At 47.8% G+C, this 12,169-nt stretch overlaps 1 protein-coding gene across 3 annotated transcripts in view; it reads left to right on the forward strand.

Annotated features, from left to right (window-relative positions):
- Positions 1-12,169, forward strand: part of pcnx2.L (pecanex 2 L homeolog) — a 643,210-nt gene that overhangs the window by 616,669 nt on the left and 14,372 nt on the right. The gene's annotated exons all lie outside the window — the stretch shown is intronic.

Below are 12,169 nucleotides of genomic sequence, written 5' to 3' on the forward strand. Positions count from 1 at the left end.
CAATAATCACTAACACAATCAGATTAATTTCCTGGAATGTTAGGGGATACAGTATACTACTGCTTCAGGAGACACACCTAGTGGGGCAAACAACAAAAGCCCAATTACCACGCGGAATACTCCACATACTCTAGAGGAGTAGCCATCCTCTTTAGGAAGTCCACTAAACCCAAAATAGAGACAATAGTGTCAGATAGAGGAGGACAATACCTAATCCTTAAAGTTGTAATAGCTTCTAATTAGTCCTAGTTAATGTATACTTCCCACCCTCTGGTGACGTCAAATTACTGAAGGTAGTCTTGGGGAAAATTGTGGAGATAGGAGATTACCATACTATATGGATGGGGGATTTCGATGCCACTCCCAACCCAGGGATGGACAGACTCGAGCAGTCCAGTGGAGACTCCTCAGCCCTGGGAGATTGGCTTAAAGCTACTAACTTGACAGATGTGTGGCAATGGACCCACCCCTCCACTCGCCAATACTCCTGTTACTCTACTGCCGCTTTGGCCCTCTCCAGGATAGACCTAGAGCAGTAGGCAGAGGCCCTGGCAACTGCCCAGAGAGATCTCAATCTGGCGTATGTACAAAAGTATACCCAATGGGAGCTGCGCAGGGTATCATCCTGGTACGACAAAGGGGACAAGTGTGTCAGATTACTGGCAATACTAGCTAGGGAGCCAACCCAATTAACTCACATATCCTTAATACATTCGAGAGATGGACAGGAAGTTAGAGAGCAAGCGGCCATTTTATCAGAGTTTGTTGAGTTCAATACTAACCTATATGGCTCGAAGCTCAGCAGAAGACATAGGCCAATACCTAGATGGTGTACATGTTCCTAGACTCCCTCGGGCTGAAGCTGAAATGCTTAATGTACAGATTCGGCAATAATCTAATTTCCTTATGGTAAGGCCCCCGGACCAGACCGTCTCCCAGTAGAAAGCCCACATTAACATGGTAGGGCCTAAGCTCTGCTCTCTCTTTAATTGCATTTTACATTTTACTACCAGACAGCTGTGTTCTGGCCACTATTACCTTAATACTGAAAGAAGGGAAAGCCCTAGGCAAATCGATTAAAGCTGGTAATAGGCAAGGTGTTGGCAAATAGATTAAAGCTGGTAATAGACAACATAATACACCCAAACCAAATGGGTTTTATGCCCCAAAGAGCCACAGATATCAACATTAGGCACCTATACACGAACATTGGGCCACACACCAAAATGGGGGACAGAGGGTGGTGGTGTCCCTAGAAACAGAAAAGGCCATTGACACAGTAGAGTGGACCTATCTGTGGGCAACTCTAGAGTGGTTCGGCATAAGAGACAACTTCATAAGATGGATTAAAGCAATGTACACTGCACCTAGGGCCAGACTCCTGGTGAATGCAGAACTTTCTGGAGAATTCCCACTGCAGAGGGGAACCAGGCCAGGCAGGGATGCCCACTATCCCCCTACCTCTTTGCCCTAGTCATAGAGCCATTAGCCATCCGCGTACGAGCCGACACAAACATAGTGGGCCTTAGGATGCAGAGACTGGAGAAAAAGGTCTCAATGTACGCAGATGACATGCTGGTTGATTTAGCAGACCCGAGGGAGTCAGTATCAGCACTTTTAGGGGTGGTCTCTTCATTTGGGAACTTCTCAGACCTCAAAGTCAATTGGGGGAAATCCCTAGCCTTTCCCATAGACTCTGAATCACGTAGAGACCCCCAACATGGCCCTCAGTTGCAATGGGTAACTACCTTTAAGTACCTAGGAATAGTGGTCCATAGGGAAGCCCCAGATACCTGGACCTGAACTTAACACCCATCCTACGTACCATGAAAAACAGGTTTCAAAATTGGTCTGGTCTACCACTGTCCCTGCCAGGCCGGATCACCCTTCTCAAAATGGTACCGCTGACAAAACTGCTCTATGGGTTTCACAATTCACCCATTATACCCACAAAGAAATGGTTTGGAGAACTAGATGCATGTGTATGGGGGTTTATTTGGGCCAGGGAGAGACTAAGGATAAAAATGCAAATTTACAAGCCCCAGTAAGGAAGGGGTTACTAGCCCTTCCTAACTTCCTCTTATACTTCTATGCCAGTCAGCTGGTATATATGCCTTGTGGTGGCTTAACCCTGACCCCAATAATCAGGCCACGGTTCTAGAGGCAGCAGTGGTCTCATCATTTGAAGCTCTGGCCAACCAACTACATAGAGGGCTCCCCTCTATCTACAATTTGACACACTCCATGAAAACTGTGACTTCCATAGAACAGTAATACTTCCTTACAGGTCCTCGGCCAGTTGGTCCATTCTGGCCGAGGACCTGTAAGGAAGTATTACTGCTCTGGGGTAATAATAAACTCTCTCTGGGGTAATAATAAACTCTTGCAATTTAGAACCTTACCTGATGGTGGGCTAGGGCAGGAGTGAAACTTCTGGGAGACGTGGTACAGCGGGGGGTACTGAAGCAGTTTGCCCAGCTCAAAGAGAATCCACACTACGCAATCACATGTTATTCCGATTTCTGCAATTTCGGCATGTCTTCCAGGCCCAATTCCCCAATGGTACTCCAGACCCCACTACATCTACCCTTGAGAAATATCTGCGTAGGCCAGAACTCACCAAGGCACTTAGCTGGTTTTATATTCAGAACAGCTTTGTCTCCATTTAAAGTGTCTCCCTGAAGTGGTCCCAGGATTTTCCCCAAATAGAGGAAGATGCCTAGAAGGACATCTTGGACCAAATACCAGACACTAATATTGCCACACAGGACTGATATATCCATACTAAATTTCTTAACAGAGTCTATTTGACTCCACACAGACTGGCACTGATATCTGTATGAAATGGCAACAGGATGCAGGAACTTACCTCCACGTCTTCTGGGACTGTCCCAAAATATAGCGCTTATGGTCTGAGGTTTTAAGGCTCGTGGGTTCTAATATAGGCCTGCCGATCATACCAATCATACGGACACCTGCATTTTGCTTATTGGGCCACTTGGAAGGACTAATGTTAAGATCAAGTGAAAGACTCTGTCTGCTACAGCTCTTGCACTATGCTAAAAAAGCCATACTAATGACCCGGAAGGCTGTGGAGGCCCCAACGCAGGCATTCTGGAGTAAACTCCCAAGCCAAAAACTTACCTATACTGCACATGGCTGCCCAGGCAAATTTGGGGAAATCTCGGACAAATGGTTGTCAGAAATTTAAAGTATAATGATGTCCAAGTGCATGTTGTGTACCAAATTAAATACCAATAATACAACTACAAGGAGTGCCCACTCCTGCTAACCTTACCAACTCTTTACTCTTTCTTCTGTCTTTTTCTTCTTGTTAATTATTGTAACATGAAAATTCAATTAATAAAAATAATCTGATAAAAAAAAGTTCGCTGAAATATTTAAGTAATAAATCTTGTGTTTACCATCTTGATTGAGCTGAGCCATATGTAACTCTATAGAGATGGTCCTGTCTTTTTTTAATGGAGCCCCTTTTTCCACCCGTATCTTTTTGCCAGCATAGACACCCATTACAGGTGGCGGACTGTACAAGTCATAAACCACAACAGGAGGATTGCCCAGGAAAGCAGGAAGACCACCACAGATAGCAACAAGACTGGTAGAATCTGGAGCACCAGAACTATCAGATCTCACAGCAGGGAAGGCGGTCTAGAGGTAGATTTGTCCTTGGGGCCCAGAGGCTATGGTACACAGGTCCTCATAGGCTGGAACCGGCAAGGCTGCTGGCACGGAGGCTGGAACAAGCTGGACTGTTGTCACAAGCCGGACTGCTGGCATGGAAGATGGAACAGATTCAACTGCTGGCCCGGAAGCTGGAACAGACTCGACTGCTGGCATTGAATCTGGAACAGACTCAACTACTGGCACAGAAGCTGGAACAAACTTGACTGCTGGCACAGAAGCTGGAACAGAAGCTGGAACAGACTCGACTGCTGACACAGAAGCTGGACTGCCGGCATGGAAGCTGGAACAGACTTGACTGCTGGCACGGAAGCTGGAACAGACTTGACTGCTGGCACTGAAGCTGGAACAGACTCGACTGCTGGCACTGAAGCTGGAACCATAAACATAGGCTTACAAGTACTGCAGTGGATGGCTCAACTGAACTTCATCTTCATCTGAGTCCAATTTCCAAACTGCCTTCATCAGAGAATGCCCCAAACTCTTCACTACTTGAAAGATTGTCAGAAACACCAAAACAGGAGGATTGAAAAGCCATGTCATATGTAGAAAAAGTTGAATATAAGGAGGTTGAGGCAGGAACTGCAGTAGATTTCAAAATATCAGGTGATACCGGCCACAGGTCCCTTGTAAAATTTGCCTGGGGATCCTGCGTAACAAAAGGCTTCTTAATCTATGCAAGACTCAGTCCACTCTGAGGCTTTACCTCCCAAAATGAATAGTATAATTACCCTGCTTTTCATGTACTCAGGTGCTTGCAGGAAAAAAGAGACAGTAGCAAATAGTGATTGGCGAATCTGTGGAGTTTCGCTTTGCTGAATAATTCGCGGGAAATTCGCACATGCGCCGCAATTTCGTTGCGCATCAAAATAATTTGTCGCGGGCGTGTATTAGTGTTTTGGCGAGCAAAGTAATTTTTTTACGCGCAGTGCAATTTGATGAAACCCATCTTCAAGTACCATCTGAGTATTCGTTTTTTTAATAAACAAAATAGCACAACGGTGCTAGGCCGACAGTATAATAAAATATAATAAAATTATAGTGGAGAAGGAGGATGAGCATTGTCCCTCTGCAGAGACTGCACCATGTCCCTGACCTCCAAAATATTCTGCCTGATGGCATACACCTGGTGATCAGAAGCTCAGTGTGGTCATAAAAGGCGTTCCAAGTCTGAGTGACTACACTGAGCCCCTGGTTAGGTGGTGGTGCTGCCCGGTCAGGTGGTAGTGCTGCCCAGTCAGGTGGTGGTGCTGCCCGGTCAGGTGGTGGTGCTGCCAGGTTGGGTGGTGGTGCTGCCTGGTCAGGTGGTGGTACTGCCTGGTCAGGTGGGGGCACTGCTTTTTGTGCTGCCTGGTCAGGTGGTGGTGCTGCCTGGTCAGTTGGTGGTGCTGCATCATCAAGATTGTCATCCTGGATCCACTCAGCTGGCAATGAATGAATTTCATTTGTACAGTATGAATTATACAGGATAAGGTGTCATGTTGTAACTACAGGAAAATTAACTTTATTGTAGTTAAGAAGGGAAACCTATTTATTCCGTTTAAATACCAAAATAAATAGGAATCAAGTGGCTTTATTGTCGTTAAGAAGGGAAACCCATGTATTCCGTTTAAATAAATCTATTATAATCTGTTTAAATAATCTCCAATTGACAGTCAAAGTCAACTGTTCCAATAGTAAATAAAGTATTCACTTAAATACATTTTTGCTGTAAAATAGCAAATCATTATAACATGTTTTCTTTTTAAATAACTCTACCTTCAACCTCCATGCACAGTTCTTCCACCAACTCGGTGTAGCGCCTCTTCAAATCGCTCCAGATTCTCTGGAGCACTCTGAGAGTTAGGCGCACCCCAAACTCCCTGCGCAGTCTACGCCTCTGCATTATGCTCCGGCGGAGTGCCTGTATGCCCCTTATCCAGGGAAGGATATTGTCATATCCCTCCCGGTGCAGGTACCTGATGAGGTACCTCAACTGCTCCTCTGTCATCATACCAGGTCCTGCCATGTTTTGCAACTATTGCACTCCTACAAGTGTAAGCAAGGGCAGGGCTATTTATATTGGTGACGCCCATTTTTGATGCACGTACGATGCGCGCGTCACGTGACACACACGCGCACGCCGAGTCTAGTGCACAACGTCAAATTTCAATGCAAAGGCACCTAATTTCGACGCAAAGGAGCCAAAATTTATGAATTGACTACTGTAACACTCAAATACATAGATTTTTTTTATGAATTTTAATATTAAGTCACACTATATTTGCTAATTAGGCACTATTAGAAGTAACATTATTAGAATAAAAATTTTACTTTGACGAAGAGGTAAACCCCAAACCATAAATAATTAACCTGAAAATGCGACATTATTAGCAGCCACATAATTTTTAGGAGCCTTGGCTGACCCAATCCAGAAGAAATTAGACAAGCATGCAGCAAATAATTTGATGAATCTGTTATTGAATTGAGTGTCCCCAAAATCCATTATATTTTTTTAGTTTCACGTTTCACATAATGCAAACCTTCAAAACAAGTATAATATAACATAACTCTAGGCGCAGGACTTTTGGCCGCAGTCGTTTCAGGGGTAATAATAGTGTGACTACATTTGCCAACCAAGCAGCAGCATTGGAATCAACTGTATTAGAGCCAGAAGAATTAAATGAGGCAGGCCTCAAACAGAAGACATTAGCCGACTAAGCGGCAAAATTAGAAGCAACATATTTAGAAGCCATGTTAGGCCTCAAACAGAAGACCTTTGCCAATTAATGAGGCATTAGTAGCAACAGCAGCAGCAGCAGTAGTGTTGGTATCAACTGTATTAGAGCCAGAAGAATTAAATGAGGCAGGCCTCAACCAGAAGATATTTGCCAAATAATGAGGCAACATTAGAAACAACATTTTTAGAAGCCATGTTAGGCCTCAACCAGAAGACATTTGGCAAGTAATGAGGCAATAGTAGCAGCAGCAGCAGCAGTAGCAGCAGTAGTGTTGGAATCAACTGTATTAGAGCCAGAAGAATTAAATGAGGCAGGCCTCAACCAGAAGAAATTAGCCGACTAAGAGGCAAAATTAGAAGCAACATATTTAGAAGCCATGTTAGGCCTCATCCAGAAGAAATTTGCCAAATAATGAGGCATAAGTAGCAACAGCAGCAGTAGTGTTGGAATCAACTGTATTAGAGCCAGAAGAATTAAATAAGGCAGGCCTCAACCAGAAGACATTTGCCAAATAATGAGGCAACATTAGAAACAACATTTTTAGAAGCCATGTTAGGCCTCAACCAGAAGACATTTGCCAAATAATGAGGCAATAGTAGCAACAGCAGCAGCAGCAGTAGTGTTGGTATCAACTGTTTTTGAGCCAGAATAATTAAATGAGGCAGGCCTCAACCAGAAGACATTTGCCAAATAATGAGGCAACATTAGACACAACATTTTTAGAAGCCATGTCAGGCCTCAACCAGAAGACATTTACCAAGTAATGAGGCAATAGCAGCAGCAGCAGTAGCAGCAGTAGTGTTGGAATCAACTGTATTAGAGCCAGAAGAATTAAATGAGGCAGGCCTCAACCAGAAGAAATTAGCCGACTAAGAGGCAAAATTAGAAGCAACATATTTAGAAGCCATGTTAGGCCTCATCCAGAAGAAATTTGCCAAATAATGAGGCATAAGTAGCAACAGCAGCAGTAGTGTTGGAATCAACTGTATTAGAGCCAGAAGAATTAAATAAGGCAGGCCTCAACCAGAAGACATTTGCCAAATAATGAGGCAACATTAGAAACAACATTTTTAGAAGCCATGTTAGGCCTCAACCAGAAGACATTTGCCAAATAATGAGGCAATAGTAGCAACAGCAGCAGCAGCAGTAGTGTTGGTATCAACTGTTTTTGAGCCAGAATAATTAAATGAGGCAGGCCTCAACCAGAAGACATTTGCCAAATAATGAGGCAACATTAGACACAACATTTTTAGAAGCCATGTCAGGCCTCAACCAGAAGACATTTACCAAGTAATGAGGCAATAGTAGCAACAACAGCAGCAGCAGTAGTGTTGGAATCAACTGTATTAGAGCCAGAAGAATTAAATGAGGCAGGCTTCAACCAGAAGAAACTAGCCGACTAAGCAGCAACATTAGAAGCAACATATTTAGAAGCCATGTTAGGCCTCAACTACAAAAAAAGATTGCAGACAATGCAGCAGTAGTATCTACGATAGCTTTAGGAGCTTTGAAAGGTGGCAAAATTAGAAGCAACATATTTAGAAGCCTCGATAGGCCCCCACCAGAAAAAAAATTGCTTACAATGCACAGCAGCAGTACTACTAGGGCTAGTAGCAGGCTGCAGCAACAGCAGCAGTAGCAAGGGCAGCAGGTGCAGACAGATGGGGAATGGGCAATACTACTGAGGAGGAGAGTATGGGCAGCAATGGAGAGAGGAGGGTACATCTGTGAAGAGGAGGAGGAGAGGAGGCTAGTCTCTGCTGTCAGCAATGGGCACTTGGATATCCCCTCTTATCCATGCCTCATTCATTTTGATAAATGTCAGCTTATCCATGCTGCCAGTGGATAGCCGTGTCCGTTTCTCAGTGACCACCCCACCTGCGGCACTGAAGACACGCTCTGACAGGACACTGGCAGGGGGCAAGCCAGCACCTCCAGAGCGTACTGTGCCAGTTCTGGCCACTGGTCGAGCCTCGATACCCAATAATGCATGGGGTCATTATCAGGGTGAATGGCATCCTGCACACTGATTGACCCCATGTAGTCAGCCACCACATGCTCCACCCGCTGCTGGTGGTTTCTTTGGGTGCTGACTGGGCCTGTTGCTGGCCGTTGAGGCTCGAAAAAGCTCTTCCACACACCCATGAGATCTCCGACTTTGCTGCTGCTGCTGCTGCTAGGCCCCCGTCTCTGCTGGGTGTGTGGAGTAGTGGAGGCCTGAGAAGTGTCAGACTGGGGGAAGGCCTCCACTAGTTTTGAGCACAGAGCCCTCCTCAATTGACCCACCCTCCTCTCTCTCTGGCTGGGTACAAGGAACTCCCCCACCTTTCCCTTGTACCGTGGGTCAAGCAAAGTGGCCACCCAATAATCCTCCCGGTCTTTGATGGAACAGACCCGGGGATCGCTTCAGAGGCAAGTTTGCATATGGGCAGCCATGTAAAAGAGGTGCCCCCGACCAACCTCTTCTTGACTGCCCTCCAGATGCAGTAGGTCATCTGGCTTGACCTGCCCCTGCTCTGTACCCTCCCAGCCGCGGACAATAGCTGGGGTGGTTGGGTGGCGTGTACCCTGCTCCCCATGCTGCACAGGCACCCAGTCCTCCTCTCCCTCATCCTCCTCATCGGGCACCATTTCCTCCTCATCCTGCCTCCCAGCCCCCTCTGCCTACGGGGCCTACTCTCCTCCTTCTCCTCAGGCACGTCACCCTCCTCTAGCAGCCCATCCAATGTGCATTTGAGGAGGAACACCATGGGTATCACATCACTAAGACACGCATTGTCCCTGCTAACAAAGCGTGTGGCGTGCTCAAAGGGGGCAAGTACTTGGCAGAGCTGCCTCATTTGCTGCCACTGCTCTGCGCTGAAGTACCCTAAATCTGCCCCCTGAGTACCCCTGGCCCTGTGCTCCAGCAGGTAATTGCTGACCGCCCAGCGCTGCTCTACGAGGTGCTCCACCATGTGCAGGGTGGAATTCCAGCGCGTCGACAAGTCACAGATGAGCTGGTGGGGTGGCAGATTATGCTGCCGCTGCATCCGTGCCAAAGATGCGCTGGCAGTGGGTGACCTCCAAAAATGGGCGCATACCCTACGTACCTTCTCCAGTATGTCACCCAACCCTTGGTAGCTCTTGAAGAAGCGCTGCACCATGAGGTTGAGGACATGTGCAAAGCAAGGCATGTGGGTCAGGTGGCCTAGGTGGATGGCGGACAGCAGGTTGCGACCGTTGTCGCAAACAACGTTACCTGCTTGGAGCTGGTGGGGAGTGAACCACCGCTGCACCTGAGTCTGGAAGGCAGCCATGAGCTGAGGTGCATTATGACTCCTCTCGCCCAGGGAGAGGAGTTGCAGCACAGCCTGACATTGCCTGTGCTGCACTGAAGCGTAGCTGCGGGGACTCTTCAGCGGTGGCTCATCCATAGTGGAGGAGGAGGAGGAGGAGGAAGTGGGCATGTGGGGGTTTTCCCTGTACCCCACGGGAAGGCACCTATAGCCTGAAGGGAGCGCCCCTGCTTGCACCCTCCCCAGCACTCATCAGGGTGACCCAGTGTGCAGTGTAGGATATGTACCTCCCTTGCCCATGCCTGCTGGTCCACGTGTCAGTGGTGCAGTGCATCCTACCGCCGACAGCATGATCCAGCGACAGGGACACATTCTCCACCACCTGCTGGTGGAGGGCAGGGATGGCCTTCCTGGCAAAATAATGGCAGCTGGTGATCCTCCAGTTAGGGGCAGCGCAAGCCATCAGCTGTCAGAAGGGGGCTGCTTTGTCTAGCTAATAGGGCAGCTGCTGCACTGCCAGAAGTTTTGCCAGGCAGCCATTAAGCCTCTGCACTTGGGGGTGACTGGGGGAGAGAGGCACCTTGCGGGTGAGGAACTGGGGGAGGGAAACCTGGCGGGACAGCATTGAGGAGGAGGAGGCTGCAGAAGAGGCTGAGCTACACAGTGGCTGCCTCTGACTGTGAGCCCCAGAATCCTCTTCCCTTGCTGCAGGGTCTGGGGAGCTACCACCTCTTCCCTGAGGAATGGGAGGAGGTGGACAGGAAGCACCACTGCCCCCCGGTGCCCTGCCACTTTGAACTTAAAGCTGACGTTCCCATATGTGACCCTGCCTGCCCCCTTCGAACCTTCTGCCGGCAGAGCTGGCACACTGCTACCATCTGGTCCTCTGCCTGGCACGTGAAAAATGCGCACACTGCTGAAGTGCAGGCCACTGCCTTGCCTGCTGTGGAGGGTTGTGGATGGTCCGTACGCCCATAGGCTTTGGACCGAGGTGCAGTGCTGCCCTGTTGCCTGCCCCCCCTAGCAGTGGTTGGTGGAGCTGGCTCTTCATCCTCATCCACATTAACAACAAACAGTTCCCCCGCTGAACTGCTGCTGTTATCCTCCGGAGCCGGCTCACACGTTCTGTCCCTGTCATCATCCTCCCCCAGACCCTGCCTCATACATGGCATCAATACCCACATCAAGCATTCTGGTGTCTGACCCCACACCAGCAACCTGCTGCCCTGCCATAAGAGGACCCTGCCCAATATTCCCTACTGATGTGGGCTTTGACATGACCTCCCCCTCATCAGACATGAATGCCCCCCCCATTCCTGCCTGATCATAAAAAAGATCCTGGGTGTCTGGGCCCAAGTCCACCTCAGGATCAGGGATGGGGTATCATCCAGTCTACCACCACCTCTGCCTGCTGTGAGCATATAGTTTGCGAAGCAGTGGCAAAAAAATCTGGCACAGTCCTACGTGTGCCGGTTGCCCCACTGCGACCCAGAGCCACCTGCTGCTGTGGCATTTGCTGCTGCTGTTGTTGTTGCGGTTGCTGCTGCTGTTGTTGTTGCTGCTGCTGTGATGGCAGCTACTGTGATGGCAGCTTGTGCTGCGCTACAATACCCAGACTGGGCATGGCACGTGCCCCGTGGGCTGGGCTGTTGTGGGGTTGGATGCCCACGGCCAGCACCACGGCCTCTTCCTTGGCCGCCCCTCCCTATCCCACCCTTCTTCCCACCACCACTACCCCTCCCATGGCCCGTCATAGTGGGCACAACTAAACTTAAAAAAAAAATAAGGGAGGGTTTGGATATTTGGGGGAGAAAAAAATAAAACCCTCAGCTAAATCCCCTCAGCAGAAGTGTGTACCCACAAGGAATACACACACAAGCACAGACAAAAACAAAGACAGTTAGCCCTAAAAGGGCTATTGGGTGGTGAGCAGGCAAGCAGAAGAGGGAAAACAGTAAACTGAAATCCACAACCTCCACTTGCACTGACTCAGAAAAAAAATCTCTCTACAAAAACTCCTCTAGCTAAATCTCACACAAATCTCTTACTATCCTGCTCTCTTTACCTCTACTTAAAACACCACGAGTAATGGGCGCCTCTGCAGCTCCTTATATAGAAAGTGGGATGGCTCACATCTAATTGGCTGCTGTGAATGACGTTCCGTTTGTCGCGCGTCGCTCTCGGCATCACTCATTGTCGCCATGCGCCCGAAAAATTAGACGGTCGACGAAACAAGCCGCACACCAAATTTTTGCTGTGGTTTCGCAAAACGCAGAAATTTGTTACGAATTTAACTATGGCGAATTTATTCGCCCATCCCTAGTAGCAAACCTTTTACACCACATATGTGGTCCTTTATACTTTATATATTTATTCTATATACAATTATTGCATCATTTTTGTTTGGGTCCTCAACAATCTGAGCCATGAAATTATGTAGCAAATTTATACATTTACCTCCATTAAATG

This window comes from Xenopus laevis, chromosome 5L, assembly GCF_017654675.1.
Source record: "Xenopus laevis strain J_2021 chromosome 5L, Xenopus_laevis_v10.1, whole genome shotgun sequence".
Classification (NCBI taxonomy): Eukaryota; Metazoa; Chordata; class Amphibia; order Anura; family Pipidae; genus Xenopus; species Xenopus laevis.